The sequence below is a fragment of the Telmatherina bonti genome (genome assembly GCF_933228915.1).
Source record: "Telmatherina bonti genome assembly, chromosome: 9".
Taxonomy (NCBI): Eukaryota; Metazoa; Chordata; class Actinopteri; order Atheriniformes; family Telmatherinidae; genus Telmatherina; species Telmatherina bonti.
The window spans coordinates 39,467,530-39,482,677 of NC_136627.1; the positions used below are offsets into that span (position 1 = coordinate 39,467,530).

Sequence of the window (15,148 nt, forward strand, 5' to 3'; positions counted from 1 at the left end):
ACAGGTGGTCCAGACCTACAGGTGGTCCAGACCTACAAGTGGTCCAGACCTACAAGTGGTCCAGACCTACAGGTAGTCCAGACCTACAGGTAGTCCAGACCTACAAGTGGTCCAGACCTACAGGTAGTCCAGACCTACAGGTAGTCCAGACCTACAAGTGGTCCAGACCTACAGGTAGTCCAGACCTACAAGTGGTCCAGACCTACAAGTGGTCCAGACCTACAAGTGGTCCAGACCTACAGGTAGTCCAGACCTACAGGTAGTCCAGACCTACAGGTAGTCCAGACCTACAAGTGGTCCAGACCTACAGGTAGTCCAGACCTACAAGTGGTCCAGACCTACAGGTAGTCCAGACCTACAAGTGGTCCAGACCTACAGGTAGTCCAGACCTACAGGTAGTCCAGACCTACAAGTGGTCCAGACCTACAAGTGGTCCAGACCTACAGGTAGTCCAGACCTACAGGTAGTCCAGACCTACAAGTGGTCCAGACCTACAGGTAGTCCAGACCTACAAGTGGTCCAGACCTACAGGTAGTCCAGACCTACAGGTAGTCCAGACCTGCAGGAGACCCAGACCTACAGATGGTCCAGACCTACAGGTGGTCCAGACCTACAAGTGGTCCAGACCTACAGGTAGTCCAGACCTACAGGTAGTCCAGACCTACAAGTGGTCCAGACCTACAAGTGGTCCAGACCTACAGGTGGTCCAGACCTACAGGTGGTCCAGACCTACAAGTGGTCCAGACCTACAGGTAGTCCAGACCTACAAGTGGTCCAGACCTACAAGTGGTCCAGACCTACAGGTAGTCCAGACCTTACAGGTAGTCCAGACCTACAGGTAGTCCAGACCTACAAGTGGTCCAGACCTACAGGTAGTCCAGACCTTACAGGTAGTCCAGACCTACAGGTAGTCCAGACCTACAAGTGGTCCAGACCTACAGGTAGTCCAGACCTACAGGTAGTCCAGACCTACAAGTGTTCCAGACCTACAGGAAGTCCAGACCTACAGGTGGTCCAGACCTACAGGTAGTCCAGACCTACAGATGGTCCAGACCTACAGGTAGTCCAGACCTACAGGTGGTCCAGACCTACAGGCAGTCCAGACCTGCAGGAGAGCCAGACCTAAAGGAGAGCCAGACCTACAGGAGAGCCAGACCTACAGGTAGTCCAGACCTACAGGTAGTCCAGACCTACAAGTGGTCCAGACCTACAGGTAGTCCAGACCTACAGGTAGTCCAGACCTACAGGAGACCCTGACCTACTGGTAGTCCAGACCTACTGGTAGTCCAGACCTACAGGTAGTCCAGACCTACAGGTAGTCCAGACCTACAAGTGGTCCAGACCTACAGGTAGTCCAGACCTACAGGTAGTCCAGACCTACAAGTGGTCCAGACCTACAGGTAGTCCAGACCTACCAGTAGTCCAGACCTACAGGAGACCCTGACCTACTGGTAGTCCAGACCTACAGGTAGTCCAGACCTACCAGTAGTCCAGACCTACAGGAGACCCTGACCTACTGGTAGTCCAGACCTACTGGTAGTCCAGACCTACAGGAGACCCAGACCTACTGGTAGTCCAGACCTACAGGAGACCCAGACCTACAGGTAGTCCAGATCTACAGTTAGTCCAGACCTACAAGTGGTCCAGACCTACAGGAGACCCAGACCAACAGGAGACCCAGACCTACAAGTGGTCCAGACCTACAGGTGGTCCAGACCTACAGGTGGTCCAGACCTACAGGAGAGCCAGACCTACAGATGGTCCAGACCTACAGGTAGTCCAGACCTACAAGTGGTCCAGACCTACAGGTAGTCCAGACCTACAAGTGGTCCAGACCTACAGGTAGTCCAGACCTACCAGTAGTCCAGACCTACAGGAGACCCTGACCTACTGGTAGTCCAGACCTACTGGTAGTCCAGACCTACAGGAGACCCAGACCTACAGGTAGTCCAGACCTACTGGTAGTCCAGACCTACAGGAGACCCAGACCTACAGGTAGTCCAGACCTACTGGTAGTCCAAACCTACAGGAGACCCAGACCTACAGGTGGTCCAGACCTACAGGTGACCCAGACCTACAGGTAGTCCAGATCTACAGTTAGTCCAGACCTACAAGTGGTCCAGACCTACAGGTAGTCCAGACCTACAGGTAGTCCAGACCTACAGGAGACCCAGACCTACAGGTAGTCCAGATCTTACAGTTAGTCCAGACCTACAGGAGACCCAGACCTACAGGAGACCCAGACCTACAGGTGGTCCAGACTTACAAGTGGTCCAGACTTACAAGTGGTCCAGACCTACAAGTGGTCCAGACCTACAGGTAGAAAGATAACAGACCTGGAGGGGCTCACTCGGCATGAAAACAGCAGAATACACGGGTAATGGAAGGAGCTGGGAACGACTCGGCATAGGTCACAGCTTCTGTGGGTCGGTAGGGGCCGGTGGGGGTCGGTGGAGGTCGATAGGGGTCGGTAGGGGCCGGTGGGAGTTGGTAGTGGTTGGTAGGGGTCGGTAGGGGCTGGTGGAGGTCGGTAGGGGCCGGTGGGGGTCGGTGGAGGTCGATAGGGGTCGGTAGGGGCCGGTGGGAGTTGGTAGTGGTTGGTAGGGGTCGGTAGGGGCCGGTGGAGGTCGGTAGGGGCCGGTGGAGGTCGGTAGGGGCCGGTGGAGGTCGGTAGGGGCCGGTGGGGGTCGGTGGAGGTCGATAGGGGTCGGTAGGGGCCGGTGGGAGTTGGTAGTGGTTGGTAGGGGTCGGTAGGGGCTGGTGGAGGTCGGTAGGGGCCGGTGGGGGTCGGTGGAGGTCGATAGGGGTCGGTGGAGGTCGGTAGGGGTCGGTGGGGGCCGGTGGAGGTCGGTAGTGGTCGGTGGGGCCGGTGGAGGTCGGTAGGGGCCGGTGGAGGTCGGTAGGGGCCGGTGGAGGTCGGTAGGGGCCGGTGGGGGTCGGTAGGGGCCGGTGGAGGTCGGTAGGGGCCGGTGGAGGTCGGTAGGGGTCGGTGGGGCCGGTGGAGGTCGGTAGGGGCCGGTGGAGGTCGGTAGGGGCCGGTGGAGGTCGGTAGGGGTAGTGGGGGTCGGTGGAGGTCGGTAGGGGCCTGTGGAGGTCGGTAGGGGCCGGTGGAGGTCGGTAGGGGTAGTGGGGGTCGGTGGAGGTCGGTAGGGGTCGGAAGGGGCCGGTGGAGGTCGGTAGGGGCCGGTGGAGGTCGGTAGGGGTCGTGGGGGTCGGTGGAGGTCGGTAGGGGCCGGTGGAGGTCGGTAGGGGCCGGTGGAGGTCGTGGGGGTCGGTGGAGGTCGGTAGGGGCCGGTGGAGGTCGGTAGGGGCCGGTGGGGGTCGGTGGAGGTCGGTGGGGGTCGGTGGAGGTCGGTAGGGGCCGGTAGGGGTCGGTGGAGGTCGGTAGGGGTAGTGGGGGTCGGTGGAGGTCGGTAGGGGCCGGTAGGGGTCGGTGGAGGTCGGTAGGGGTAGTGGGGGTCGGTGGAGGTCGGTAGGGGCCGGTGGAGGTCGGTAGGGGTCGGTGGAGGTCGGTAGCGGCCGTGGGGGCAGTGGGGGTCGGTGGGGGTCGGTAGGGGCCGGTGGAGGTCGGTAGGGGTCGTGGGGGTCGGTGGAGGTCGGTAGGGGTCGTGGGGGTCGGTAGGGGTCGGTGGGGCCGGTGGAGGTTGGTAGGGGCCGGTGGAGGTCGGTGGGGGTCGGTAGGGGCCGGTGGAGGTCGGTGGGGGTCGGTAGGGGCCGGTGGAGGTCGGTAGGGGTCGGTGGGGCCGGTGGAGGTCGGTAGGGGCCGGTGGAGGTCGGTAGGGGCCGGTGGAGGTCGGTGGGGGTCGGTGGAGGTCGGTAGGGGTAGTGGGGGTCGGTGGAGGTCGGTAGGGGCCGGTGGAGGTCGGTAGGGGCCGGTGGAGGTCGGTAGGGGTCGGTGGAGGTCGGTAGCGGCCGTGGGGGTCGGTAGGGGCCGGTGGAGGTCGGTAGGGGTCGTGGGGGTCGGTAGGGGTCGGTGGAGGTCGTGGGGGTCGGTGGAGGTCGGTAGGGGTCGGTGGAGGTCGGTAGGGGCCGGTGGAGGTCGGTAGGGGCCGGTGGAGGTCGGTAGGGGTCGGTGGGGCCGGTGGAGGTCGGTAGGGGCCGGTGGAGGTCGGTAGGGGCCGGTGGGGGTCGGTAGGGGCCGGTAGGGGTCGGTGGGGCCGGTGGAGGTCGGTAGGGGCCGGTGGAGGTCGGTAGGGGCCGGTGGAGGTCGGTAGGGGTCGGTGGAGGTCGGTAGGGGCCGGTGGAGGTCGGTAGGGGTCGGTGGAGGTCGGTAGCGGCCGTGGGGGCAGTGGGGGTCGGTAGGGGCCGGTCGAGGTCGGTAGGGGTCGTGGGGGTCGGTGGAGGTCGGTGGGGGTCAGTAGGGGTCGTGGGGGTCGGTAGGGGCCGGTGGAGGTCGGTAGGGGCCGGTGGAGGTCGGTAGGGGCCGGTGGAGGTCGGTAGGGGCCTGTGGAGGTCGGTAGGGGCCGGTGGAGGTCGGTAGGGGTAGTGGGGGTCGGTGGAGGTCGGTAGGGGCCGGTGGAGGTCGGTAGGGGTCGTGGGGGTCGGTGGAGGTCGGTAGGGGCCGGTGGAGGTCGGTAGGGGCCGGTGGAGGTCGTGGGGGTCGGTGGAGGTCGGTAGGGGTCGGTGGAGGTCGGTAGGGGCCGGTGGAGGTCGGTAGGGGCCGGTGGGGGTCGGTGGAGGTCGGTGGGGGTCGGTAGGGGCCGGTGGAGGTCGGTAGGGGCCGGTGGAGGTCGGTAGGGGTCGGTGGGGCCGGTGGAGGTCGGTAGGGGCCGGTGGAGGTCGGTAGGGGCCGGTGGAGGTCGGTAGGGGCCGGTGGAGGTCGGTAGGGGTCGGTGGAGGTCGGTAGGGGCCGGTGGAGGTTGGTAGGGGTCGGTGGAGGTCGGTGGGAGTCGGTAGGGGTCGTGGGGGTCGGTAGGGGTCGGTGGAGGTCGTGGGGGTCGGTGGAGGTCGGTAGGGGTCGTAGGGGCCGGTAGGGGTCGGTGGGGGTCGGTAGGGGTCGGTGGAGGTCGGTAGGGGTCGTGGAGGTCGGTGGAGGTCGGTAGGGGTCGTAGGGGCCGGTAGAGGTCGGTGGGGGTCGGTGGAGGTCGGTAGCGGTGGGTGGAGGTCGGTAGGGGTAGTGGGGGTCGGTGGAGGTCGGTAGTGGTAGTGGGGGTCGGTGGAGGTCGGTAGGGGTCGGTGGAGGTCGGTAGGGGTAGTGGGGGTCGGTGGAGGTCGGTAGGGGCCGGTGGAGGTCGGTAGGGGCCGGTGGAGGTCGGTAGGGGTCGGTGGAGGTCGGTAGCGGCCGTGGGGGCCGTGGGGGTCGGTGGAGGTCGGTAGGGGTCGTGGAGGTCGGTAGGGGTTGGTGGAGGTCGTGGGGGTAGGTGGAGGTCGGTAGGGGCCGTGGGGGTCGGTGGAGGTCGGTAGGGGCCGGTGGAGGTCGGTAGGGGTAGTGGGGGTCGGTGGAGGTGGGTAGGGGCCGGTGGAGGTCGGTAGGGGCCGGTGGAGGTCGGTAGGGGTCGGTGGAGGTCGTGGGGGTCGGTGGAGGTCGGTAGGGGTCGTAGGGGCCGGTAGGGGTCGGTGGGGGTCGGTAGGGGTCGGTGGAGGTCGGTAGGGGTCGTGGAGGTCGGTGGGGGTCGGTGGAGGTCGGTAGGGGTCGTAGGGGCCGGTAGGGGTCGGTGGGGGTCGGTAGGGGTCGGTGGAGGTCGGTAGGGGCCGGTGGAGGTCGGTAGGGGCAGTGGGGGTCGGTGGAGGTCGGTAGGGGCCGGTGGAGGTCGGTAGGGGCCGGTGGAGGTCGTGGGGGTCGGTGGAGGTCGGTAGGGGTCGGTAGGGGCCGGTGGAGGTCGGTAGGGGCCGGTGGAGGTCGGTAGGGGTCGGTGGGGCCGGTGGAGGTCGGTAGGGGCCGGTGGAGGTCGGTAGGGGCCGGTGGAGGTCGGTAGGGACCGGTGGAGGTCGGTAGGGGCAGTGGGGGTCGGTAGGGGCCGGTGGGGGTCGGTAGGGGCCTGTGGAGGTCAACAGGGGCAGTGGGGGTCGGTGGAGGTCGGTGGGGGTCGGTGGAGGTCGGTAGTGGCCGGTGGAGGTCGGTAGGGGCAGTGGGGGTCGGTAGGGGCCGGTGGGGGTCGGTAGGGGCCTGTGGAGGTCAACAGGGGCAGTGGGGGTCGGTAGGGGCCGGTGGAGGTCGGTAGGGGCAGTGGGGGTCGGTGGAGGTTGGTAGGGGCCGGTGGAGGTCGGTAGGGGTCGGTGGAGGTCGGTAGCGGCCGTGGGGGTCGGTGGGGGTCGGTAGGGGCCGGTGGAGGTCGGTAGGGGTCGTGGGGGTCGGTAGGGGTCGGTGGAGGTCGTGGGGGTCGGTGGAGGTCGGTAGGGGTCGTAGGGGCCGGTAGGGGTCGGTGGGGGTCGGTAGGGGTCGGTGGAGGTCGGTAGGGGCCGGTGGAGGTCGGTAGGGGTCGGTGGGGCCGGTGGAGGTCGGTAGGGGCCGGTGGAGGTCGGTAGGGGCCGGTGGAGGTCGGTAGGGACCGGTGGAGGTCGGTAGGGGCAGTGGGGGTCGGTGGAGGTCGGTGGGGGTCGGTGGAGGTCGGTAGGGACGGGTGGAGGTCGGTAGGGGTCGGTAGGGACCTGTGGAGGTCGGTAGGGGCAGTGGGGGTCGGTGGAGGTCGGTGGGGGTCGGTGGAGGTCGGTAGGGGTCGGTAGTGGCCGGTGGAGGTCGGTAGGGGCAGCGGGGGTCGGTAGGGGCCTGTGGAGGTCAATAGGGGCAGTGGGGGTCGGTAGGGGCCGGTGGAGGTCGGTAGGGGCCGGTGGGGGTCGGTAGGGGTCGGTGGAGGTCGGTAGGGGCCGGTGGAGGTCGGTAGGGGTCGGTGGGGCCGGTGGAGGTCGGTAGGGGCCGGTGGAGGTCGGTAGGGGCCTGTGGAGGTCAATAGGGGCAGTGGGGGTCGGTAGGGGCCGGTAGGGGTCGGTAGTGGCCGGTGGAGGTCGGTAGGGGTCGGTAGGGGTTGGTGGGGGTTGGTGGAGGACGGTAGGGGTCAGTGGAGGTCGGTAGGGGTAGTGGGGGTCGGTGGAGGTCGGTAGGGGCCGGTGGAGGTCGGTGGAGGTCGGTAGCGGCCGTGGGGGCAGTGGGGGTCGGTGGGGGTCGGTAGGGGCCGGTGGAGGTCGGTAGGGGTCGTGGGGGTCGGTGGAGGTCGGTAGGGGTCGTGGGGGTCGGTAGGGGTCGGTGGGGCCGGTGGAGGTTGGTAGGGGCCGGTGGAGGTCGGTGGGGGTCGGTAGGGGCCGGTGGAGGTCGGTGGGGGTCGGTAGGGGCCGGTGGAGGTCGGTAGGGGTCGGTGGGGCCGGTGGAGGTCGGTAGGGGCCGGTGGAGGTCGGTAGGGGCCGGTGGAGGTCGGTGGGGGTCGGTAGGGGTCGGTGGAGGTCGGTAGGGTAGTGGGGGTCGGTGGAGGTCGGTAGGGGCCGGTGGAGGTCGGTAGGGGCCGGTGGAGGTCGGTAGGGGTCGGTGGAGGTCGGTAGCGGCCGTGGGGGTCGGTAGGGGCCGGTGGAGGTCGGTAGGGGTCGTGGGGGTCGGTAGGGGTCGGTGGAGGTCGTGGGGGTCGGTGGAGGTCGGTAGGGGCCGTGGGGGTCGGTAGGGGCCGGTGGAGGTCGGTAGGGGTCGGTGGGGCCGGTGGAGGTCGGTAGGGGCCGGTGGAGGTCGGTAGGGGCCGGTGGGGGTCGGTAGGGGCCGGTAGGGGTCGGTGGGGCCGGTGGAGGTCGGTAGGGGCCGGTGGAGGTCGGTAGGGGCCGGTGGGGGTCGGTGGAGGTCGGTAGGGGTCGGTGGAGGTCGGTAGGGGCCGGTGGAGGTCGGTAGGGGTCGGTGGAGGTCGGTAGCGGCCGTGGGGCAGTGGGGGTCGGTAGGGGCCGGTGGAGGTCGGTAGGGGTCGTGGGGGTCGGTGGAGGTCGGTGGGGGTCAGTAGGGGTCGTGGGGGTCGGTAGGGGCCGGTGGAGGTCGGTAGGGGCCGGTGGAGGTCGGTAGGGGCCGGTGGAGGTCGGTAGGGGCCTGTGGAGGTCGGTAGGGGCCGGTGGAGGTCGGTAGGGGTAGTGGGGGTCGGTGGAGGTCGGTAGGGGCCGGTGGAGGTCGGTAGGGTCGTGGGGGTCGGTGGAGGTCGGTAGGGGCCGGTGGAGGTCGGTAGGGGCCGGTGGAGGTCGTGGGGGTCGGTGGAGGTCGGTAGGGGTCGGTGGAGGTCGGTAGGGGCCGGTGGAGGTCGGTAGGGGCCGGTGGGGGTCGGTGGAGGTCGGTGGGGGTCGGTAGGGGCCGGTGGAGGTCGGTAGGGGCCGGTGGAGGTCGTGGGGGTCGGTGGAGGTCGGTAGGGGTCGGTGGAGGTCGGTAGGGGCCGGTGGAGGTCGGTAGGGGCCGGTGGGGGTCGGTGGAGGTCGGTGGGGGTCGGTAGGGGCCGGTGGAGGTCGGTAGGGGCCGGTGGAGGTCGGTAGGGGTCGGTGGGGCCGGTGGAGGTCGGTAGGGGCCGGTGGAGGTCGGTAGGGGCCGGTGGAGGTCGGTAGGGACCGGTGGAGGTCGGTAGGGGTCGGTGGAGGTCGGTAGGGGCCGGTGGAGGTTGGTAGGGGTCGGTGGAGGTCGGTGGGGGTCGGTAGGGGTCGTGGGGGTCGGTAGGGGTCGGTGGAGGTCGTGGGGGTCGGTGGAGGTCGGTAGGGGTCGTAGGGGCCGGTAGGGGTCGGTGGGGGTCGGTGGAGGTCGGTAGGGGTCGTGGAGGTCGGTGGGGGTCGGTGGAGGTCGGTAGCGGTGGGTGGAGGTCGGTAGGGGTAGTGGGGGTCGGTGGAGGTCGGTAGTGGTAGTGGGGGTCGGTGGAGGTCGGTAGGGGTCGGTGGAGGTCGGTAGGGGTAGTGGGGGTCGGTGGAGGTCGGTAGGGGCCGGTGGAGGTCGGTAGGGGCCGGTGGAGGTCGGTAGGGGCCGGTGGAGGTCGGTAGGGGTCGGTGGAGGTCGGTAGCGGCCGTGGGGGCCGTGGGGGTCGGTGGAGGTCGGTAGGGGTCGTGGAGGTCGGTAGGGGTTGGTGGAGGTCGTGGGGGCCGGTGGAGGTCGGTAGGGGCCGGTGGAGGTCGGTAGGGGTCGGTGGGGCCGGTGGAGGTCGGTAGGGGCCGGTGGAGGTCGGTAGGGGCCGGTGGAGGTCGGTAGGGACCGGTGGAGGTCGGTAGGGGCAGTGGGGGTCGGTAGGGGCCGGTGGGGGTCGGTAGGGGCCTGTGGAGGTCAACAGGGGCAGTGGGGGTCGGTGGAGGTCGGTGGGGGTCGGTGGAGGTCGGTAGTGGCCGGTGGAGGTCGGTAGGGGCAGTGGGGGTCGGTAGGGGCCGGTGGGGGTCGGTAGGGGCCTGTGGAGGTCAACAGGGGCAGTGGGGGTCGGTAGGGGTCGGTGGAGGTCGGTAGGGGCCGGTGGAGGTCGGTAGGGGCCGGTGGAGGTCGTGGGGGTCGGTGGAGGTCGGTAGGGGTCGGTAGGGGCCGGTGGAGGTCGGTAGGGGCCGGTGGAGGTCGGTAGGGGCCGGTGGAGGTCGGTAGGGGTCGGTGGGGCCGGTGGAGGTCGGTAGGGGCCGGTGGAGGTCGGTAGGGGCCGGTGGAGGTCGGTAGGGACCGGTGGAGGTCGGTAGGGGCAGTGGGGGTCGGTAGGGGCCGGTGGGGGTCGGTAGGGGCCTGTGGAGGTCAACAGGGGCAGTGGGGGTCGGTAGGGGCCGGTGGAGGTCGGTAGGGGCAGTGGGGGTCGGTGGAGGTTGGTAGGGGCCGGTGGAGGTCGGTAGGGGTCGGTGGAGGTCGGTAGAGGCCGTGGGGGTCGGTGGAGGTCGGTAGGGGTCGTGGGGGTCGGTAGGGGTCGGTGGAGGTCGTGGGGGTCGGTGGAGGTCGGTAGGGGTCGTAGGGGCCGGTAGGGGTCGGTGGGGGTCGGTAGGGGTCGGTGGAGGTCGGTAGGGGCCGGTGGAGGTCGGTAGGGGTCGGTGGGGCCGGTGGAGGTCGGTAGGGGCCGGTGGAGGTCGGTAGGGGCCGGTGGAGGTCGGTAGGGGCCGGTGGAGGTCGGTAGGGACCGGTGGAGGTCGGTAGGGGCAGTGGGGGTCGGTGGAGGTCGGTGGGGGTCGGTGGAGGTCGGTAGGGACGGGTGGAGGTCGGTAGGGGTCGGTAGGGACCTGTGGAGGTCGGTAGGGGCAGTGGGGGTCGGTGGAGGTCGGTGGGGGTCGGTAGGGGTCGGTAGTGGCCGGTGGAGGTCGGTAGGGGCAGCGGGGGTCGGTAGGGGCCGGTGGGGGTCGGTAGGGGCCTGTGGAGGTCAATAGGGGCAGTGGGGGTCGGTAGGGGCCGGTGGAGGTCGGTAGGGGCCGGTGGGGGTCGGTAGGGGTCGGTGGAGGTCGGTAGGGGCCGGTGGAGGTCGGTAGGGGTCGGTGGGGCCGGTGGAGGTCGGTAGGGGCCGGTGGAGGTCGGTAGGGGCCTGTGGAGGTCAATAGGGGCAGTGGGGGTCGGTAGGGGCCGGTAGGGGTCGGTAGTGGCCGGTGGAGGTCGGTAGGGGTCGGTAGGGGTTGGTGGAGGACGGTAGGGGTCGGTGGAGGTCGGTAGGGGCCGGTGGAGGTCGGTAGGGGTCGGTAGGGGTTGGTGGAGGACGGTAGGGGCCGGTGGAGGTCGGTAGGGGCCGGTGGAGGTCGGTAGGGGCCGGTGGAGGTCGGTAGGGGTCGGTACGGGTCGGTGGGGGTCGGTAGGGGTCGGTAGGGGCCGGTGGGGGTCGGTAGGGGTCGGTACGGGTCGGTGGGGGTCGGTAGGGGTCGGTAGGGGCCGGTGGAGGTCGGTAGGGGCCTGTGGAGGTCGGTGGAGGTCGGTAGGGGCCGGTGGAGGTCGGTAGGGGTCGGTGGAGGTCGGTAGGGGCCGGTGGGGGTCGGTAGGGGCCGGTGGGGGTCGGTAGGGGCCGGTGGAGGTCGGTAGGGGCCGGTGGAGGTCGGTAGGGACCTGTGGAGGTCGGTAGGGGCCGGTGGGGGTCGGTGGAGGTCGGTGGGGGTCGGTGGAGGTCGGTAGGGGCCGGTGGAGGTCGGTGGGGGTCGGTGGAGGACGGTAGGGGCCGGTGGAGGTCGGTAGGGGCCGGTGGGGGTCGGTGGAGGTCGGTAGGGGCCGGTGGAGGTCGGTAGGGGCCGGTGGAGGTCGGTAGGGGCCGGTGGGGGTCGGTAGGGGTCGGTGGAGGTCGGTAGGGGCCGGTGGAGGTCGGTAGGGGCCGGTGGAGGTCGGTAGGGGCCGGTGGAGGTAGGTAGGGGCAGTGGCGGTCGGTGGAGGTCGGTAGGGGCCGGTGGAGGTCGGTAGGGGCCGGTGGAGGTCGGTAGGGGCAGTGGGGGTCGGTGGAGGTCGGTAGGGGCCGGTGGAGGTCGGTAGGGGCCTGTGGGGGCCGGTAGGGGCCTGTGGAGGTCGGTAGGGGCCTGTGGAGGTCGGTAGGGGCAGTGGGGGTCGGTGGAGGTCGGTAGGGGCCGGTGGAGGTCGGTAGGGGCCGGTGGAGGTCGGTAGGGGTCGGTGGAGGTCAATAGGGGCAGTGGGGGTCGGTAGGGGCCGGTGGGGGCCGGTAGGGGCCTGTGGAGGTCAATAGGGGCAGTGGGGGTCGGTAGGGGCCGGTGGGGGTCGGTAGTGGCCGGTGGAGGTCGGTAGGGGTCGGTGGAGGTCGGTAGCGGCCGGTGGAGGTCGGTAGGGGCAGTGGGGGTCGGTAGGGGCCGGTGGGGGTCGGTAGGGGCCGGTGGAGGTCGGTAGGGGTCGGTGGAGGTCGGTAGCGGCCGTGGGGGTCGGCGGGGGCCGGTGGAGGTCGGTAGGGGCCGGTGGAGGTCGGTAGGGGCCTGTGGAGGTCAATAGGGGCAGTGGGGGTCGGTAGGGGCCGGTGGGGGCCGGTAGGGGCCTGTGGAGGTCGGTAGGGGCAGTGGGGGTCGGTGGAGGTCGGTAGGGGCCGGTGGAGGTCGGTAGGGGCCGGTGGAGGTCGGTAGGGGTCGGTAGGGGCCTGTGGAGGTCAATAGGGGCAGTGGGGGTCGGTAGGGGCCGGTGGAGGTCGGTAGGGGCCGGTGGAGGTCGGTAGGGGCCTGTGGAGGTCAATAGGGGCAGTGGGGGTCGGTAGGGGCCTGTGGAGGTAGGTAGGGGCAGTGGCGGTCGGTGGAGGTCGGTAGAGGCCGGTGGAGGTCGGTAGGGGCCGGTGGAGGTCGGTAGGGGCCGGTGGAGGTCGGTAGGGGCAGTGGGGGTCGGTGGAGGTCGGTAGGGGCCGGTGGAGGTCGGTAGGGGTCGGTACGGGTCGGTGGGGGTCGGTAGGGGTCGGTAGGGGCCGGTGGAGGTCGGTGGGGGTCGGTAGGGGCCGATGGAGGTCGGTAGGGGTCGGTAGGGGCCGGTGGAGGTCGGTAGGGGCCGGTGGAGGTCGGTAGGGGTCGGTGGGGCCGGTGGAGGTCGGTAGGGGTCGGTGGGGCCGGTGGAGGTCGGTAGGGGTCGGTGGGGCCGGTGGAGGTCGGTAGGGGTCGGTGGGGCCGGTGGAGGTCGGTAGGGGCCGGTGGAGGTCGGTAGGGGTCGGTGGGGCCGGTGGAGGTCGGTAGGGGCCGGTGGAGGTCAATAGGGGCAGTGGGGGTCGGTAGGGGCCGGTGGAGGTCGGTAGGGGCCGGTGGAGGTCGGTAGTGGCCGGTGGAGGTCGGTAGGGGTCGGTGGAGGTCGGTAGCGGCCGGTGGAGGTCGGTAGGGGCCGGTGGAGGTCGGTAGGGGCCGGTGGAGGTCGGTAGGGGCCGGTGGAGGTCGGTAGGGGCCTGTGGAGGTCAATAGGGGCAGTGGGGGTCGGTAGGGGCCGGTGGGGGCCGGTGGGGGCCGGTAGGGGCCTGTGGAGGTCGGTAGGGGCAGTGGGGGTCGGTGGAGGTCGGTAGGGGCCGGTGGAGGTCGGTAGGGGCCGGTGGAGGTCGGTAGGGGTCGGTGGGGGTCGGTAGGGGCCTGTGGAGGTCAATAGGGGCAGTGGGGGTCGGTAGGGGCCGGTGGAGGTCGGTAGGGGCCGGTGGAGGTCGGTAGGGGCCTGTGGAGGTAGGTAGGGGCAGTGGCGGTCGGTGGAGGTCGGTAGGGGCCGGTGGAGGTCGGTAGGGGCCTGTGGAGGTCAATAGGGGCAGTGGGGGTCGGTAGGGGCCTGTGGAGGTAGGTAGGGGCAGTGGCGGTCGGTGGAGGTCGGTAGAGGCCGGTGGAGGTCGGTAGGGGCCGGTGGAGGTCGGTAGGGGCCGGTGGAGGTCGGTAGGGGCAGTGGGGGTCGGTGGAGGTCGGTAGGGGCCGGTGGAGGTCGGTAGGGGTCGGTACGGGTCGGTGGGGGTCGGTAGGGGTCGGTAGGGGCCGGTGGAGGTCGGTGGGGGTCGGTAGGGGCTGATGGAGGTCGGTAGGGGTCGGTAGGGGCCGGTGGAGGTCGGTAGGGGCCGGTGGAGGTCGGTAGGGGTCGGTGGGGCCGGTGGAGGTCGGTAGGGGTCGGTGGGGCCGGTGGAGGTCGGTAGGGGTCGGTGGGGCCGGTGGAGGTCGGTAGGGGCCGGTGGAGGTCGGTAGGGGCCGGTGGAGGTCGGTAGGGGTCGGTGGGGCCGGTGGAGGTCGGTAGGGGCCGGTGGAGGTCGGTAGGGGCCGGTGGAGGTCGGTGGGGGTCGGTAGGGGCTGATGGAGGTCGGTAGGGGTCGGTGGGGCCGGTAGGGGTCGGTGGGGCCGGTGGAGGTCGGTAGGGGTCGGTGGAGGTCGGTAGGTGTCGGTGGGGGTCGGTAGGGGCTGATGGAGGTCGGTAGGGGTCGGTGGGGCCGGTAGGGGTCGGTGGAGGTCGGTAGGTGTCGGTGGGGGTCGGTAGGGGCTGATGGAGGTCGGTAGGGGTCGGTGGGGTTGGTGGAGGTCGGTGGGGCCGGTGGAGGTCGGTAGGGACCGGTGGAGGTCGCTAGGGGCCGGTGGGGGTCGCTAGGGGCCGGTGGAGGTCGGTAGGGGTCGTGGGGGTCGGTGGAGGTCGGTAGGGGTCGTGGGGGTCGGTAGGGGTCGGTAGGGGCCGGTGGGGGTCGGTAGGGGTTGGTGGAGGTCGGTGGGGGCCGGTGGAGGTCGGTGGGGGCCGGTGGGGGTCGGTAGGGGCCGGTGGAGGTCGGTAGGGGTCGGTACGGGTCGGTGGGGGTCGGTAGGGGTCGGTAGGGGCCGGTGGAGGTCGGTGGGGGTCGGTAGGGGCTGATGGAGGTCGGTAGGGGTCGGTAGGGGCCGGTGGAGGTCGGTAGGGGCCGGTGGAGGTCGGTAGGGGTCGGTGGGGCCGGTGGAGGTCGGTAGGGGTCGGTGGGGCCGGTGGAGGTCGGTAGGGGTCGGTGGGGCCGGTGGAGGTCGGTAGGGGTCGGTGGGGCCGGTGGAGGTCGGTAGGGGCCGGTGGAGGTCGGTAGGGGTCGGTGGGGCCGGTGGAGGTCGGTAGGGGCCGGTGGAGGTCAATAGGGGCAGTGGGGGTCGGTAGGGGCCGGTGGAGGTCGGTAGGGGCCGGTGGAGGTCGGTAGTGGCCGGTGGAGGTCGGTAGGGGTCGGTGGAGGTCGGTAGCGGCCGGTGGAGGTCGGTAGGGGCCGGTGGAGGTCGGTAGGGGCCGGTGGAGGTCGGTAGGGGCCGGTGGAGGTCGGTAGGGGCCGGTGGAGGTCGGTAGGGGCCTGTGGAGGTCAATAGGGGCAGTGGGGGTCGGTAGGGGCCGGTGGGGGCCGGTAGGGGCCGGTGGGGGCCGGTAGGGGCCTGTGGAGGTCGGTAGGGGCAGTGGGGGTCGGTGGAGGTCGGTAGGGGCCGGTGGAGGTCGGTAGGGGCCGGTGGAGGTCGGTAGGGGTCGGTGGGGGTCGGTAGGGGCCTGTGGAGGTCAATAGGGGCAGTGGGGGTCGGTAGGGGCCGGTGGAGGTCGGTAGGGGCCGGTGGAGGTCGGTAGGGGCCTGTGGAGGTAGGTAGGGGCAGTGGCGGTCGGTGGAGGTCGGTAGGGGCCGGTGGAGGTCGGTAGGGGCCTGTGGAGGTCAATAGGGGCAGTGGGGGTCGGTAGGGGCCTGTGGAGGTAGGTAGGGGCAGTGGCGGTCGGTGGAGGTCGGTAGAGGCCGGTGGAGGTCGGTAGGGGCCGGTGGAGGTCGGTAGGGGCCGGTGGAGGTCGGTAGGGGCAGTGGGGGTCGGTGGAGGTCGGTAGGGGCCGGTGGAGGTCGGTAGGGGTCGGTACGGGTCGGTGGGGGTCGGTAGGGGTCGG

At 70.1% G+C, this 15,148-nt stretch overlaps 1 protein-coding gene across 6 annotated transcripts in view; it reads right to left on the reverse strand.

Moving 5' to 3' along the window:
- Positions 1-15,148, reverse strand: part of lrch3 (leucine-rich repeats and calponin homology (CH) domain containing 3) — a 53,122-nt gene that overhangs the window by 17,104 nt on the left and 20,870 nt on the right. The gene's annotated exons all lie outside the window — the stretch shown is intronic.